Source organism: Pleurodeles waltl, chromosome 7, assembly GCF_031143425.1.
Source record: "Pleurodeles waltl isolate 20211129_DDA chromosome 7, aPleWal1.hap1.20221129, whole genome shotgun sequence".
In the NCBI taxonomy this organism is placed as follows: Eukaryota; Metazoa; Chordata; class Amphibia; order Caudata; family Salamandridae; genus Pleurodeles; species Pleurodeles waltl.
Window position 1 is genome coordinate 628,830,849 of NC_090446.1, and position 11,888 is coordinate 628,842,736.

An 11,888-nucleotide genomic window follows, 5' to 3' on the forward strand; every position below is an offset into this window, starting at 1 on the left:
GGGCGCTAGGTCTACCCCCCTAAGTGAGGTACCATTTTTATCGGGAGACATGGGGAAACGCTGGTTGGAAGGAAATTTGTGGCTCCTCTCTGATTCCAGAACTTTCTGTCACTGAAATGAGAGCAAAAAGTGTTTTTTTGGCCAAATTTTGAGGTTTGCAGAGGATTCTGGGTAACAGAATCTGGTCAGAGCCCCATAAGTCACCCCATCTTGGATTCCCCTAGGAGTCTAGTTTTCAAAACTGCGCAGTTTTGCTAGGTTTCCCTAGGTGCCGGCTGAGCTAGAGGCCAAAATCTACAGCTAGGTGCTTTGCAAAAAACAGCTCTGTTTTCTTTGTGAAAATGTGATGTGTCCACGTTGTGTTTTAGGGCTCTTCCTGTTGCGGGCGCTAGGTCTACCCCCACAAGTGAGGTACCATTTTTATCGGGAGACATGGGGAATTGCTGGGAGAAAGGAAATGTGTGGCTCCTTTCTGATTCCAGAACTTTCTGTCACCGAAATGAGAGGAAAAAGTGTTTTTTTGGCCAAATTTTGAAGTTTGCAGAGGATTCTGGGTAACAGAATGTAGTCAGAGCCCCACAAGTCACCCCATCTTGGATTCCCCTAGGTGTCTAGTTTTCAAAATTGTGTAGGTTTGCTAGGTTTACCTAGGTGCCGGCTGAGCTAGAGTACAAAATCTACAGCTAGGCACTTTGCAAAAAACATCTCTGTTTTCTTTGTGAAAATGTGATGTGTCCACGTTGTGTTTTAGGGCTTTTCCTGTTGCGGGCGCTAGGCCTACCCCCACAAGTGAGGTACCATTTTTATCAGGAGACATGGGGAAATGCTGGGTGGAAGGAAATTTGTGGCTCCTCTCTGATTCCAGAACTTTCTGTCACCGAAATGAGAGGAAAAAGTGTTTTTTTTGGCCAAATTTTGAGGTTTGCAGAGGATTCTGGGTAACAGAATCTTGTCAGAGCCCCACAAGTCACCCCTTCCTGGATTCCCCTAGGTGTCTAGTTTTCAAAACTGCGCAGTTTTGCTAGGTTTCCCTATTTGCCGGCTGAGCTAGATGCCAAAATCCATAGCTAGGTGCTTTGCAAAAAACAGCTCTGTTTTCTTTGTGAAAATTTGGTGTGTCCACATTGTGTTTTGGGGCTTTTCCTGTCGCGGGCGTTAGGCCTACCCACACAAGTGAGGTGCCATTTTTATAGGGAGACATGGGGGAACGCTGGGTGGAAGGAAATTTGTGGCTCTGCTCTGATTCCAGAACTTTCTGTCACCGAAATGGGAGGAAAAAGTGTTTTTTTGGCCAAATTTTGAGGTTTGCAGAAGATTCTGTGTAACAGAATCTGGTCAGAGCCCCACAAGTCACCCCATCTTGGATTCCCCTAGGTGTCTAGTTTTCAAAACTGTGCAGGTTTGGTAGGTTTACCTAGGTGCCGGCTGAGCTAGAGGCCAAAATCTACAGCTAGGCACTTTGCAAAAAACAGCTCTGTTTTCTTTGTGAAAATGTGATGTGTCCACATTGTGTTTTGGGGCTTTTCCTGTTGCGGGCGCTAGGTCTACCCCCACAAGTGAGGTTCCATTTTTATCGGGAGACATGCGGAAACGCTGGTTGGAAGGAAATTTGTGGCTCCTCTCTGATTCCAGAACTTTCTGTCACTGAAATGAGAGCAAAAAGTGTTTTTTTGGCCAAATTTTGAGGTTTGCAGAGGATTCTGGGTAACAGAATCTGGTCAGAGCTCCACAAGACACCCCATCTTGGATTCCCCTAGGTGTCTAGTTTTCAAAACTGCACAGTTTTGCTAGGTTTCCCTAGGTGCCGGCTGAGCTAGAGGCCAAAATCTACAGCTAGGTGCTTTGCAAAAAACAGCTCTGTTTTCTTTGTGAAAATGTGATGTGTCCACGTTGTGTTTTAGGGCTTTTCCTGTTGCGGGCGCTAGGCCTACCCCCACAAGTGAGGTACCATTTTTATCGGGAGACATGGGGAATTGCTGGGAGAAAGGAAATGTGTGGCTCCTTTCTGATTCCAGAACTTTCTGTCACCGAAATGAGAGGAAAAAGTGTTTTTTTTGGCCAAATTTTGAGGTTTGCAGAGGATTCTGGGTAACAGAATCTGGTCAGAGCTCCACAAGTCACCCCATCTTGGATTCCCCCAGGTGTCTAGTTTTCAAAACTGCACAGTTTTGCTAGGTTTCCCTAGGTGCCGGCTGAGCTAGAGGCCAAAATCTACAGCTAGGCACTTTGCAAAAAACAGCTCTGTTTTCTTTGTGAAAATGTGATGTGTCCACGTTGTGTTTTGGGGCTTTTGCTGTTGCGGGCGCTAGGTCTACCCCCACAAGTGAGGTACCATTTTTATCGGGAGACATGGGGAAACGCTGGTTGGAAGGAAATTTGTGGCTCCTCTCTGATTCCAGAACTTTCTGTCACTGAAATGAGAGCAAAAAGTGTTTTTTTGGCCAAATTTTGAAGTTTGCAGAGGATTCTGGGTAACAGAATCTAGTCAGAGCCCCACAAGTCACCCCATCTTGGATTCCCCTAGGTGTCTAGTTTTCAAAATTGTGCAGGTTTGCTAGGTTTACCTAGGTGCCGGCTGAGCTAGAGTACAAAATCTAAAGCTAGGCACTTTGCAAAAAACAGCTCTGTTTTCTTTGTGAAAATGTGATGTGTCCACGTTGTGTTTTAGGGCTTTTCCTGTTGCGTGCGCTAGGCCTACCCCCACAAGTGAGGTACCATTTTTATCAGGAGACATGGGGAAATGCTGGGTGGAAGGAAATTTGTGGCTCCTCTCTGATTCCAGAACTTTCTGTCACCGAAATGAGAGGAAAACGTGTTTTTTTTGGCCAAATTTTGAGGTTTGCAAAGGATTCTGGGTAACAGAATCTGGTCAGAGCTCCACAAGTAACCCCATCTTGGATTCCCCCAGGTGTCTAGTTTTCAAAACTACACAGTTTTGCTAGGTTTCCCTAGGTGCTGGCTGAGCTAGAGGCCAAAATCTACAGCTAGGCACTTTGCAAAAAACAGCTCTGATTTCTTTGTGGAAATGTGATGTGTCCACGTTGTGTTTTGGGGCTTTTCCTGTTGCGGGCGCTAGGTCTATCCCCCTAAGTGAGGTACCATTTTTATCGGGAGACATGGGGAAACGCTGGTTGGAAGGAAATTTGTGGCTCCTCTCTGATTCCAGAACTTTCTGTCACTGAAATGAGAGCAAAAAGTGTTTTTTTGGCCAAATTTTGAGGTTTGCAGAGGATTCTGGGTAACAGAATCTGGTCAGAGCCCCATAAGTCACCCCATCTTGGATTCCCCTAGGAGTCTAGTTTTCAAAACTGCGCAGTTTTGCTAGGTTTCCCTAGGTGCCGGCTGAGCTAGAGGCCAAAATCTACAGCTAGGTGCTTTGCAAAAAACAGCTCTGTTTTCTTTGTGAAAATGTGATGTGTCCACGTTGTGTTTTAGGGCTCTTCCTGTTGCGGGCGCTAGGTCTACCCCAACAAGTGAGGTACCATTTTTATCGGGAGACATGGGGAATTGCTGGGAGAAAGGAAATGTGTGGCTCCTTTCTGATTCCAGAACTTTCTGTCACCGAAATGAGAGGAAAAAGTGTTTTTTTGGCCAAATTTTGAAGTTTGCAGAGGATTCTGGGTAACAGAATCTAGTCAGAGCTCCACAAGTCACCCCATCTTGGATTCCCCTAGGTGTCTAGTTTTCAAAATTGTGTAGGTTTGCTAGGTTTACCTAGGTGCCGGCTGAGCTAGAGTACAAAATCTACAGCTAGGCACTTTGCAAAAAACAGCTCTGTTTTCTTTGTGAAAATGTGATGTGTCCACATTGTGTTTTGGGGCTTTTGCTGTTGCGGGCGCTAGGTGTACCCCCACAAGTGAGGTACCATTTTTATCGGGAGACATGGGGAAACGCTGGTTGGAAGGAAATTTGTGGCTCCTCTCTGATTCCAGAACTTTCTGTCACTGAAATGAGAGCAAAAAGTGTTTTTTGGGCCAAATTTTGAAGTTTGCAGAGGATTCTGGGTAACAGAATCTAGTCAGAGCCCCACAAGTCACCCCATCTTGGATTCCCCTAGGTGTCTAGTTTTCAAAATTGTGCAGGTTTGCTAGGTTTACCTAGGTGCCGGCTGAGCTAGAGTACAAAATCTACAGCTAGGCACTTTGCAAAAAACAGCTCTGTTTTCTTTGTGAAAATGTGATGTGTCCACGTTGTGTTTTAGGGCTTTTCCTGTTGCGGGCGCTAGGCCTAACCCCACAAGTGAGGTACCATTTTTATCAGGAGACATGGGGAAATGCTGGGTGGAAGGATATTTGTGGCTCCTCTCTGATTCCAGAACTTTCTGTCACCGAAATGAGAGGAAAAAGTGTTTTTTTTTGGCCAAATTTTGAGGTTTGCAGAGGATTCTGGGTAACAGAATCTTGTCAGAGCCCCACAAGTCACCCCTTACTGGATTCCCCTAGGTGTCTAGTTTTCAAAACTGCGCAGTTTTGCTAGGTTTCCCTAGTTGCCGGCTGAGCTAGATGCCAACATCCATAGCTAGGTGCTTTGCAAAAAACAGCTCTGTTTTCTTTGTGAAAATTTGGTGTGTCCACATTGTGTTTTGGGGCTTTTCCTGTCGCGGGCGTTAGGCCTACCCACACAAGTGAGGTGCCATTTTTATAGGGAGACATGGGGGAACGCTGGGTGGAAGGAAATTTGTGGCTCTGCTCTGATTCCAGAACTTTCTGTCACCGAAATGGGAGGAAAAAGTGTTTTTTTGGCCAAATTTTGAGATTTGCAGAAGATTCTGTGTAACAGAATCTGGTCAGAGCCCCACAAGTCACCCCATCTTGGATTCCCCTAGGTGTCTAGTTTTCAAAACTGTGCAGGTTTGGTATGTTTACCTGGGTGCCGGCTGAGCTAGAGGCTAAAATCTACAGCTAGGCACTTTGCAAAAAACAGCTCTGTTTTCTTTGTGAAAATGTGATGTGTCCACATTGTGTTTTGGGGCTTTTCCTGTTGCGGGCGCTAGGTCTACTCCCACAAGTGAGGTACCATTTTTATCGGAAGACATGGGGAAACGCTGGTTGGAAGGAAATTTGTGGCTCCTCTCTGATTCCAGAACTTTCTGTCACTGAAATGAGAGCAAAAAGTGTTTTTTTTGGCCAAATTTTGAGGTTTGCAGAGGATTCTGGGTAACAGAATCTGATCAGAGCCCCACAAGTCACCCCATCTTGAATTCCCCTAGGTGTCTAGTTTTCAAAACTGCGCAGTTTTGCTAGGTTTCTCTTAGGTGCCGGCTGAGCTAGAGGCCAAAATCTACAGCTAGGCACTTTGCAAAAAACAGCTCTGTTTTCTTTGTGAAAATGTGATGTGTCCACGTTGTGTTTTGGGGCTTTTCCTGTTGCGGGCGCTAGGTCTACCCCCACAAGTGAGGTACCATTTTTATCGGGAGACATGGGGAAACGCTGGTTGGAAGGAAATTTGTGGCTCCTCTCTGATTCCAGAACTTTCTGTCACTGAAATGAGAGCAAAAAGTGTTTTTTTGGCCAAATTTTGAGGTTTGCAGAGGATTCTGGGTAACAGAATCTGGTCAGAGCCCCACAAGTCACCCCATCTTGGATTCCCCTAGGTGTCTAGTTTTCAAAACTGCGCAGTGTTGCTAGGTTTCCCTAGGTGCCGGCTGAGCTAGAGTACAAAATCTACAGCTAGGAACTTTGCAAAAAACAGCTCTGTTTTCTTTGTGAAAATGTGATGTGTCCACGTTGTGTTTTAGGGCTTTTCCTGTTGCGGGCGCTAGGCCTACCCCCACAAGTGAGGTACCATTTTTATCAGGAGACATGGGGAAATGCTGGGTGGAAGGAAATTTGTGGCTCCTCTCTGATTCCAGAACTTTCTGTCACCGAAATGAGAGGAAAAAGTGTTTTTTTGGCCATATTTTGAGGTTTGCAGAGGATTCTGGGTAACAGAATCTGGTCAGAGCTCCACAAGTCACCCCATCTTGGATTCCCCCAGGTGTCTAGTTTTCAAAACTGCACAGTTTTGCTAGGTTTCCCTAGGTGCCGGCTGAGCTAGAGGCCAAAATCTACAGCTAGGCACTTTGCAAAAAACAGCTCTGTTTTCTTTGTGAAAATGTAATGTGTCCACGTTGTGTTTTGGGGCTTTTCCTGTTGCGGGCGCTAGGTCTACCCCCACAAGTGAGGTACCATTTTTATCGGGAGACATGGGGAAACGCTGGTTGGAAGGAAATTTGTGGCTCCTCTCTGATTCCAGAACTTTCTGTCACTGAAATGAGAGCAAAAAGTGTTTTTTTGGCCAAATTTTGAGGTTTGCAGAGGATTCTGGGTAACAGAATCTGGTCAGAGCCCCACAAGTCACCCCATCTTGGATTCCCCTAGGTGTCTAGTTTTCAAAACTGCGCAGTTTTGCTAGGTTTCCCTAGGTGCCGGCTGAGCTAGAGTACAAAATCTACAGCTAGGAACTTTGCAAAAAACAGTTCTGTTTTCTTTGTGAAAATGTGATGTGTCCACGTTGTGTTTTAGGGCTTTTCCTGTTGCGGGCGCTAGGCCTACCCCCACAAGTGAGGTACCATTTTTATCAGGAGACATGGGGAAATGCTGGGTGGAAGGAAATTTGTGGCTCCTCTCTGATTCCAGAACTTTCTGTCACCGAAATGAGAGGAAAAAGTGTTTTTTTTGGCCAAATTTTGAGGTTTGCAGAGGATTCTGGGTAACAGAATCTGGTCAGAGCCCCACAAGTCACCTCTTCCTGGATTCCCCTAAGTGTCTAGTTTTCAGAACTGCGCAGTTTTGCTAGGTTTCCCTAGGTGCCGGCTGAGCTAGAGGCCAAAATCCATAGAGAGGTGCTTTGCAAAAAACAGCTCTGTTTTCTTTGTGAAAATTTGATGTGTCCACATTGTGTTTTGGGGCTTTTCCTGTTGCGGGCGCTAGGCCTACCCATGCAAGTGAGGTGCCATTTTATAGGGAGACATGGGGGAATGCTGGGTGGAAGGAAATTTGTGGCTCTGCTCTTATTCCAGAACTTTCTGTCACCGAAATGGGAGGAAAAAGTGTTTTTTTTGGCCATATTTTGAGGTTTGCAGAAGATTCTGGGTAACAGAATCTGGTCAGAGCCCCACAAGTCACCCCATCTTGGATTCCCCTAGGTGTCTAGTTTTCAAAACTGTGCAGGTTTGCTAGGTTTCTCTAGTTGCCGGCTGAGCTAGAGGCCAAAATCTACAGCTAGGCACTTTGCAAAAAACAGCTCTGTTTTCTTTGTGAAAATGTGATGTGTCCACGTTGTGTTTTAGGGCTTTTCCTGTTGCGGGCGCTAGGCCTACCCCCACAAGTGAGGTACCATTTTTATCGGGAGACATGGGGAATTGCTGGGAGAAAGGAAATGTGTGGCTCCTTTCTGATTCCAGAACTTTCTGTCACCGAAATGAGAGGAAAAAGTGTTTTTTTGGCCAAATTTTGAAGTTTGCAGAGTATTCTGGGTAACAGAATCTAGTCAGAGCCCCACAAGTCACCCCATCTTGGATTCCCCTAGGTGGGTGTCTAGTTTTCAAAACTGTGCAGGTTTGGTAGGTTTACCTAGGTGCCGGCTGAGCTAGAGGCCAAAATCTACAGCTAGGCACTTTTGAAAAAACAGCTCTGTTTTCTTTCTGATAATGTAATGTGTCCACATTCTGTTAAAGGGCTTACCTGTTGCGGGCGCTAGGCCTACCCCCACAAGTGAGGTACCATTTTTATCAGGAGACATGGGGAAATGCTGGGTGGAAGGAAATTTGTGGGTCCTCTCTGATTCCAGAACTTTCTGTCACCGAAATGAGAGGAAAAAGTGTTTTTTTTGGCCAAATTTTGAGGTTTGCAGAGGATTCTGGGTAACAGAATCTGGTCAGAGCTCCACAAGTCACCCCATCTTGGATTCCCCCAGGTGTCTAGTTTTCAAAACTGCACAGTTTTGCTAGGTTTCCCTAGGTGCCGGCTGAGCTAGAGGCCAAAATCTGCAGCTAGGCACTTTGCAAAAAACAGCTCTGATTTCTTTGTGGAAATGTGATGTGTCCACGTTGTGTTTTGGGGCTTTTCCTGTTGGTGGTGCTAGGTCTACCCCCCTAAGTGAGCTTCCATTTTTATCGGGAGACATGGGGAAACGCTGGTTGGAAGGAAATTTGTGGCTCCTCTCTGATTCCAGAACTTTCTGTCACTGAAATGAGAGCAAAAAGTGTTTTTTTGGCCGAATATTGAGGTTTGCAGAGGATTCTGGGTAACAGAATCTGGTCAGAGCTCCACAAGTCACCCCTTCCTGGATTCCCCTAGGTGTCTAGTTTTCAAAACTGCGCAGTTTTGCTAGGTTTCCCTAGTTGCCGGCTGAGCTAGATGCCAACATCCATAGCTAGGTGCTTTGCAAAAAACAGCTCTGTTTTCTTTGTGAAAATTTGGTGTGTCCACATTGTGTTTTGGGGCTTTTCCTGTCGCGGGCGTTAGGCCTACCCACACAAGTGAGGTGCCATTTTTATAGGGAGACATGGGGGGAACGCTGGGTGGAAGGAAATTTGTGGCTCTGCTCTGATTCCAGAACTTTCTGTCACCGAAATGGGAGGAAAAAGTGTTTTTTTGGCCAAATTTTGAGATTTGCAGAAGATTCTGTGTAACAGAATCTGGTCAGAGCCCCACAAGTCACCCCATCTTGGATTCCCCTAGGTGTCTAGTTTTCAAAACTGTGCAGGTTTGGTATGTTTACCTGGGTGCCGGCTGAGCTAGAGGCCAAAACCTACAGCTAGGCACTTTGCAAAAAACAGCTCTGTTTTCTTTGTGAAAATGTGATGTGTCCACATTGTGTTTTGGGGCTTTTCCTGTTGCGGGCGCTAGGTCTACTCCCACAAGTGAGGTACCATTTTTATCGGGAGACATGGGGAAACGCTGGTTGGAAGGAAATTTGTGGCTCCTCTCTGATTCCAGAACTTTCTGTCACTGAAATGAGAGCAAAAAGTGTTTTTTTGGCCAAATTTTGAGGTTTGCAGAGGATTCTGGGTAACAGAATCTGATCAGAGCCCCACAAGTCACCCCAATCTTGGATTCCCCTAGGTGTCTAGTTTTCAAAACTGCGCAGTTTTGCTAGGTTTCTCTTAGGTGCCGGCTGAGCTAGAGGCCAAAATCTACAGCTAGGCACTTTGCAAAAAACAGCTCTGTTTTCTTTGTGAAAATGTGATGTGTCCACGTTGTGTTTTGGGGCTTTTCCTGTTGCGGGCGCTAAGTCTACCCCCACAAGTGAGGTACCATTTTTATCGGGAGACATGGGGAAACGCTGGTTGGAAGGAAATTTGTGGCTCCTCTCTGATTCCAGAACTTTCTGTCACTGAAATGAGAGCAAAAAGTGTTTTTTTGGCCAAATTTTGAGGTTTGCAGAGGATTCTGGGTAACAGAATCTGGTCAGAGCCCCACAAGTCACCCCATCTTGGATTCCCCTAGGTGTCTAGTTTTCAAAACTGCGCAGTGTTGCTAGGTTTCCCTAGGTGCCGGCTGAGCTAGAGTACAAAATCTACAGCTAGGAACTTTGCAAAAAACAGCTCTGTTTTCTTTGTGAAAATGTGATGTGTCCACGTTGTGTTTTAGGGCTTTTCCTGTTGCGGGAGCTAGGCCTACCCCCACAAGTGAGGTACCATTTTTATCAGGAGACATGGGGAAATGCTGGGTGGAAGGAAATTTGTGGCTCCTCTCTGATTCCAGAACTTTCTGTCACCGAAATGAGAGGAAAAAGTGTTTTTTTTGGCCAAATTTTGAGGTTTGCAGAGGATTCTGGGTAACAGAATCTGGTCAGAGCCCCACAAGTCACCTCTTCCTGGATTCCCCTAAGTGTCTAGTTTTCAGAACTGCGCAGTTTTGCTAGGTTTCCCTAGGTGCCGGCTGAGCTAGAGGCCAAAATCCATAGAGAGGTGCTTTGCAAAAAACAGCTCTGTTTTCTTTGTGAAAATTTGATGTGTCCACATTGTGTTTTGGGGCTTTTCCTGTTGCGGGCGCTAGGCCTACCCACGCAAGTGAGGTGCCATTTTATAGGGAGACATGGGGGAATGCTGGGTGGAAGGAAATTTGTGGCTCTGCTCTTATTCCAGAACTTTCTGTCACCGAAATGGGAGGAAAAAGTGTTTTTTTGGCCATATTTTGAGGTTTGCAGAAGATTCTGGGTAACAGAATCTGGTCAGAGCCCCACAAGTCACCCCATCTTGGATTCCCCTAGGTGTCTAGTTTTCAAAACTGTGCAGGTTTGCTAGGTTTCTCTAGTTGCCGGCTGAGCTAGAGGCCAAAATCTACAGCTAGGCACTTTGCAAAAAACAGCTCTGTTTTCTTTGTGAAAATGTGATGTGTCCACGTTGTGTTTTAGGGCTTTTCCTGTTGCGGGCGCTAGGCCTACCCCCACAAGTGAGGTACCATTTTTATCGGGAGACATGGGGAATTGCTGGGAGAAAGGAAATGTGTGGCTCCTTTCTGATTCCAGAACTTTCTGTCACCGAAATGAGAGGAAAAAGTGTTTTTTTGGCCAAATTTTGAAGTTTGCAGAGGATTCTGGGTAACAGAATCTAGTCAGAGCCCCACAAGTCACCCCATCTTGGATTCCCTTAGGTGGGTGTCTAGTTTTCAAAACTGTGCAGGTTTGGTAGGTTTACCTAGGTGCCGGCTGAGCTAGAGGCTAAAATCTACAGCTAGGCACTTTTGAAAAAACAGCTCTGTTTTCTTTCTGAAAATGTAATGTGTCCACATTCTGTTAAAGGGCTTACCTGTTGCGGGCGCTAGGCCTACCCCCACAAGTGAGGTACCATTTTTATCAGGAGACATGGGGAAATGCTGGGTGGAAGGAAATTTGTGGGTCCTCTCTGATTCCAGAACTTTCTGTCACCGAAATGAGAGGAAAAAGTGTTTTTTTTGGCCAAATTTTGAGGTTTGCAGAGGATTCTGGGTAACAGAATCTGGTCAGAGCTCCACAAGTCACCCCATCTTGGATTCCCCCAGGTGTCTAGTTTTCAAAACTGCACAGTTTTGCTAGGTTTCCCTAGGTGCCCGGCTGAGCTAGAGGCCAAAATCTGCAGCTAGGCACGTTGCAAAAAACAACTCTGATTTCTTTGTGGAAATGTGATGTGTCCACGTTGTGTTTTGGGGCTTTTCCTGTTGCGGGTGCTAGGTCTACCCCCCTAAGTGAGCTTCCATTTTTATCGGGAGACATGGGGAAACGCTGGTTGGAAGGAAATTTGTGGCTCCTCTCTGATTCCAGAACTTTCTGTCACTGAAATGAGAGCAAAAAGTGTTTTTTTTGGACGAATATTGAGGTTTGCAGAGGATTCTGGGTAACAGAATCTGGTCAGAGCTCCACAAGTCACCCCATCTTGGATTCCCCCAGGTGTCTTGTTTTTAAAACTGCACAGTTTTGCTAGGTTTCCCTAGGTGCCGGCTGAGCTAGAGGCCAAAATCTACAGCTAGGCACTTTGCAAAAAACAACTCTGATTTCTTTGTGGAAATGTGATGTGTCCACGTTGTGTTTTGGGGCTTTTCCTGTTGCGGGTGCTAGGTCTACCCCCCTAAGTGAGGTACCATTTTTATGGGGAGACATGGGGAAACACTGGTTGGAAGGAAATTTGTGGCTCCTCTCTGATTCCAGAAACTTTCTGTCACTGAATGAGAGCAAAACGTGTTTTTTTGGCCAAATTTTGAGGTTTGCAGAGGATTCTGGGTAACAGATCTGGGTCAGAGCCCATAAGTCACACCCATCTTGGATTCCCCTAGGTGTCTAGTTTTCAAAACTGCGCAGTTTTGCTAGGTTTCCCTAGGGCTAGCTGGCTGAGCTAGAGGCCAAAATCTACAGCTAGGTGCTTTGCAAAAAACAGCTCTGTTTTCTTTGTGAAAATGTGATGTGTCCCACGTTGTGTTTTAGGGCTC